The sequence below is a fragment of the Bos grunniens genome, chromosome 14 (assembly GCF_055505025.1).
Source record: "Bos grunniens cultivar Pamir isolate PY7600 chromosome 14, Bosgru_T2T1.0, whole genome shotgun sequence".
Classification (NCBI taxonomy): domain Eukaryota; kingdom Metazoa; phylum Chordata; class Mammalia; order Artiodactyla; family Bovidae; genus Bos; species Bos grunniens.
Genome location: NC_141178.1, coordinates 67982052 through 67988414, shown reverse-complemented (window position 1 = coordinate 67988414; position 6363 = coordinate 67982052). Strand labels below are relative to the sequence as shown.

At 40.8% G+C, this 6363-nt stretch overlaps 1 pseudogene; it reads right to left on the bottom strand.

Moving 5' to 3' along the window:
- Positions 1–1815: 1815 nt before the first annotated feature.
- LOC147359613 (U6 spliceosomal RNA) lies at positions 1816–1915 on the bottom strand (annotated as a pseudogene).
- Between the last annotated feature and the right edge of the window lie 4448 nt (positions 1916–6363).

The window sequence follows — 6363 nt, the reverse complement described above, 5'->3', positions numbered from 1 at the left end:
TGGGTGTAACAAGAGTGTTTTAACCTACAAACTCCTCTGAAGGTTCTCTAGCCTGCCTGACAGGCTCGTCGGGCCACATGTGATTGCTCACAGCCTCCCAACCGTGAGAGTCACTAGATGCTTTAAACCCTCTAAAAACAGGTTCTTTAGAGAAGTTAGAAAACTATAAGTATAGTGGGCTAATTAGAAATTGTGTTGGTGAAGGGTTTTTCATTTGTTGAGCCAACGTTTGTTGCTAAGTCTCCATATCCCCTGCCCTTACACACATTAATGAATATATAGAAGGAATAAGTATTAACCTTTGATATTAATCACGTTAGACCTTAGGCTAAGTAAATTCTTTCCTTAACTAAAACCCACTACACCCTCACCCTGTAGGAATGTAACTTTATTTGGGTGGCGTCTGTTTTGAGAATAATCAGCCCTGGAGAAATAAGTGTCCTGATTGACTGACCGCTGTCACAAGGAGAGGGTCGTAAATTGTCAGCAGGCCCCCCTGGCCAGAAGATGATGTAACACCCCTAAGACCTCTGTATACATTTGTGTGAAGCACCTGACTTTAATAAAAGTCAGGACTGCTGTCCCCACGTGACTTTTGTATAACATCTCAGTGTATAAAAACAGACTCTGGAAAATAAAGAATTGGGATCAGTTTCTCGAAATACTGGTCTCCCCATGTCGCTCTCTCTCTCACTCTGGCTGAGTCTCCATCTGGAGCGCGGAACCCACCATGCTTACTAATTATGCCTGGGCTTCTAAGATCCGACCGGGGAGGCCTCAGTGTCTCCTCTCCTTCGGGAGAACGGAAGGACGCCTGCGGCCTACGTAAGTGGTGCAAACTTCTTGTCTTGAAGTTTTATTGGTCTCCCGCGTAAACCAAGCTACTCAGCCTCTTTTCTCCACTGAATTTTCCTACTGAGCTATCCTTATTCTATTACTCTTTATATCTTTAATTAATATCTAATTGAAGCTATTGTATCCTGATCCTCGCCTACGCCGTCTCTCCTTCGAATACCCTGGATCAGCCGGGGCTGGTCCCCGGCACACAGGTAGGGGGAAGCTTGCTAACACTGGAACAAGGGTAAGTCCCCAGCTCACATTTGAGTAGCTACAAAGAGCTACTTCATTTCTCTCCAGACTCCTCCCCAACTAAGGATTACCGTGCCCTCCAGGGAAAATGTTATCTTTAAATCAGCAATTTTTCTTTAATCATAGTGCAAAACATATATAAAATTTACAGTCTTCACTATTTTAAAGGTGCAGTTCAGTAGTGTTAGGTACATTCGCAGTGCTCTAAAACTTTTTCATTTTGCAAAACTGGAGCTCTCTACCCAATTCCCTATTCCCTGCGGTTTCCAGACCCTGACAACCACCATTTTACTTTCTGCTTTTGTGAGTTGAACTACTTTAGATTCCTTGTATAAGTAGAATCATATAGCATTTATCTTTGGGAAACTGGTTTATTTCACTTAGCATAATGACCTCAAGTTTCATCCATGTTGTAGCATGTAACAGGATTTCTTTTTTTTCCAAGCTGAATAATATTTAATTGCATGATTATACCATGTTTTCTTTATCAATTCATCTGTCCACGGATATTGGGTTGCATCTACCTCTTATATATTGTGAATAATGCTGTAATGAACTTGAGTATGCAAATAACTATTTGAGACCCTGTGTTGAATTCTCTTGGCTATACACCCAGAAATGGGGTCACTGGATCATATGGTATTTTAGTTTTTGAAGAATCACCATTCTGTTTTCCATGGTGGCTGTATCACTTTTCATTCCTACCAACAGTACACAAGAGATTTCAAGAATATGGAAAACATCATGGATTTGCATGTCATACTTATGCAGGGAGCATGCTAATCTCTGTATTGTTTCAATTTTAGCATACTGGCTGCTGAAGCAAACACCAAATAAAAAAAAAATTTTGAGATAATATTCAGAGCTTATTAACAAACCCCAAAGAGATGGCAGGCTGAGTCTCCCAGATTTATTTTTTAAAATGCATGGTTGAATAATTAATTTTATTTTAAGAGGAATCAGATCAATGTCAAAGAAAAGTTACTAACAGGGGGCCCTCAAAGTATAGCCAAGAACTTGCTAGAAATGCAGATTCTCAGCCCCAACCCCCAGAAACTTCCTGAATCAAAAAATTCTGCAAATTGGGTCCAGCAATCTGTATTTTAGAAATTTTGTACAGGCTATTAATACATACTAAACTTGGAAACACTCTCTTCATTTTGATTTTATGGATCTTAGAACATTCTAAGCACTAATACTTTTTCTATTAATGCTTGAAATGCCAATACATTTATTCCTTTTTGTTTTGCTTTGCTTTCTGTTAGTTATTTGTTTGCCTGGTTGGTGAAACAGCCTTGCTTTAAGCATTGGTGACTTCAGGATAAAAGCAGGCTTAGGCAGCATTTCACACTATAATTTGTAACTACGGTAACTTCTCAGTCATGATGTAAAATGACTAAGTCTGTAAAATGAGAAGACTAGGTCAAGGTTGGCAGATCTCTGCCTTACATGCCACTTTTCCAAAACCCAAGACAGACATTGCTAATTGATCAAGACACTCTATACCTCCCATTCAGATAGAGTCTCAGAATCCTTCTTGACATAGCCCTATCAAAAATGGCTATATAAAAAGTTATATCCTGAAATGAAATCCATTTGCTACCAGATAATCTTAATGAGATTATCTTGATGAGCCCCTTAATGAGGGTGAAAGAGGAAAGTGAAAAAGCTGGCTTGAAACTCAGCATTAAAAAAAAAACTAAGATCATGTCATCTGGTCTCATCACTTCATGGCAAATAGAAGAGGAAAAAGTGGAAGCAGTGACAGATTTTATTTCCTTGGACTCCAGAATCACTGCAGACAGTGACTGCAGCCATGAAATTAAAAGATGCTTGCTCATTGGAAGATGTCAGAGTTAGACCACAAACAAGGCTGAGAGCTGAAGAATTGATGCTTTCGAACTATGGTGCTGGAGAAGACTCTTGAGAGTCCCTTGGACTGCAAGGAGATCAAACCAGTCAATCTTGAAAGAAATTAACTCTGAATATTCACTGGAAGGACTGTTGGTGAAGTTTAAGCTCCAATTCTTTGGCCACCTGATGTGAAGAGCCAGCTCATTGGAAAAGACCCTGATGCTGGGGAAGATTGAAGGCAGGAGGAGAAGGGGATGACAGAAGATGAGTTCGTTAGATGGCATCACCGACTTGAAGGACATGAATTTGAGCAAACTCCAAGAGATAGTGGATAGTAGAGGAGCCTGGTGTGCTGCAGTCCACGACTTAGTGACTGAATAACAAATCATCATTGCCCTGTTTATCTCTGTCCTTAAATAGTATGGGCTCCAAATACTATCAATTCTAGGCTGTCCTCCAGAATTGTTAATATTCTGTGAGCTTAGTTTTCTCATCTATAAGATGCCACTGGTGTCATCTACCCCATGGGGTTCTTAGGAAGATAAATGAAATAATGCATTTGAACCAGCTGGATCAGCACTAGACACAAAGTTATTAAAAGTTCATTAAATCTTAGTTCTTTTTTTTTCCTTAGTTGCATCTTTTTTTGATTAATTTATTTATTTTAATTGGAGGATAATTATATTACAATATTGTGATGGTTTACATTGGAATGAATCAGCCACAGGCACACAACTCTTCTTTACATTTTTTTCTGGCTGCTCACTTTACCATTGGCTGGCAAGTATAGCAGGCCAAGCTCAGTGTTTCCCTGAGAAGTGGAAGCGCTCCTGGTATTGGCTTGGCCATGATGAGAACTGACTGACTTCTTAGCCTTTGCCTCTGTTGCAGTATTACCGTCACTACTCTGCTTACCAAGTTTGCACATTGATTCAGATGAGTAGCCTTTGGGTGAAAAGGGAGTATTCTTACTTATTTAAACTAATCTCACAAGAGCAAAATCTAAATAATAATCTTCTCCAGTACAAAAATGGAGAAGGCAATGGCAACCCACTCCAGTACTCTTACCTGGAAGCTCCCATGGACAGAGGAGCCTGGTAGGCTGCAGTCCATGGGGTTGCAAAGAGTCAGACACAACTGGGCGACTTCATTTTCACTCTTCACTTTCATACATTGGACAAGGAAATGGCAACCCACTCCAGCGTTCTTGCCTGGAGAATCCTAGGGACGGAGGAGCCTGGTAGGCTGCCATCTATGGGGTCGCACAGAGTTGGACATGACTGAAGTGACTTAGCAGCAGCAGGAGCCACCACAAAAATAAACTCTGCACACATATAACCAGTGTTCTAGTGCCAACTTAATACGATGTTAATGAGAATGTTTCCCTCTTGGATTAGATGAAAGGAAGTTAAGATTTATTAAGGACCATGCATGTGTGATCAATGCAAAGAAATAGAGGAAAACAATCGAATGGAAAAGACTAGAGATCTCTCCAAGAAAATTAAAGATACCAAGGGAACATTTCATGCAAAGATGAGCAAATAAAGGACAGAAATGGTATGGACCCAACAGAAGCAGAAGATATCAAGAAGAGGAGGCAAGAATACACAGAAGAACTGTACAAAAAGATCTTCATGACCCAGATAACCACGACGGTGTGATCACTGAAAAAACTCTAGGTGCTTCTGCCCCTGCGATTCTGAGAATGAAAGAAACCGACTGAATCATTAGCACTCGCCCAAGTCGCACAAGTGTCTCTGTCACCCTCTTCACCATATCACTCCACATTTTGTTCTGCTTCGTGACCCGGGGGTGAGCTGTAACTGACAGAAGAATCTAAATTGCCCTCTTATCAAACGTAAGTTTAAAGTAGGTCTGCATGACTTCTTTGGTTTAGGGCAAGGGTGAATAAATGTCTGATTTTATCAGATGCAAATTTGCAGAAGTGATGAGAGTCAAAAAATTCTTATTATTCAACAAGGGTTCTTGCTGAGACATCCAAAACACATCAGGTTTTAACACCTTTGTTTTTTTTTTCTAATATAAATTTATTTTAATTGGAGGTTAATTACTTTACAATATTGTATTGGTTTTGCCATACATCAACATGAATCCGCCACAGGTATATACGTGTTTCCCATCCTGAACCCCTCTCCCACCTCCCTCCCCGCACCATTCAAGTCTGCACACTGCCTGGTCTTACTGTATCAGACAGACTGAAGCTAACATCTCAGTTTTACCACTAGCTGTGTGACCTTGGTCTAATTACTCATCTTTTTTGGATTTCAAATTTCTCAATGAAGATAATAACTACCACTCAAACTTGATGTAAAAATTAAATGCAAAGTACAAGTGTAAGTGTTTTAATAGAGTCTATGTTCTAGCATTTTGCTAAGTCACTTCAGTCGTGTCCGACTCTGTGCGAACCCATAGACAGCAGCCCACCAGGCTTCGCCGTCCCTGGGATTCTCCAGGCAAGAACACTGGAGTGGGTTGCCATTTCCTTCTTCAATGCATGAAAGTGAAAGTGAAGTCTCTCAGTCGTATCCAACTCTTAGCGACCCCACGGACTGCAGCATACCAGGCTCCTCCATCCATGGGATTTTCCAGGCAAGAGTACTGGAGTGGGATACCATTGCCTTCTCCAATGTTCTAGCATACAACTGTACAAAAAAGATCTTCATGACCCAGATAATCACAATGGTGTGATCACTGACGTAGAGCCAGACATCCTGGAATGTGAAGTCAAGTGGGCCTTAGAAAGCATCACTACGAACAAAGCTAGTGAAGGTAATGGAATCCCAGTTGAGCTATTCCAAATCCTGAAAGATGATGCTGTGAAAGTGCTGCACTCAATGTCCCAGCAAATTTGGAAAACTCAGCAGTGGCCACAGGACTGGAAAAGGTCAGTTTTCATTCCAATCCCAAAGAAAGGCAATGCCAAAGAATGCTCAAACTACCGCACAATTACACTCATCTCACACCCTAGTAAAGTAATGCTCAAAATTCTCCAAGCCAGGCTTCAGCAATATGTGAACTGTGAACTTCCTGATGTTCAAGCTGGTTTTAGAAAAGGCAGAGGAACCAGAGACCAAATTGCCAACATCCGCTGGATCATGGAAAAAGCAAGGGTTCCAGAAAAGCATCTATTTCTGCTTTATTGACTATGCCAAAGCCTTTGACTGTGTGGATCACAATAAACTGTGGAAAATTCTTCAAGAGATGGGAATACCAGACCACCTGACCTGCCTTTGAGAAACCTATATGCAGGTCAGGAAGCAACAGTGAGAACTGGTCATGGAACAACAGACTGGTTCCAAATAGGAAAAGGAGTACGTCAAGGCTGTATATTGTCACCCTGCTTATTTAACTTATATGTAGAGTACATCATGAGAAACACTGGGCTGGAAGAAGCACAAG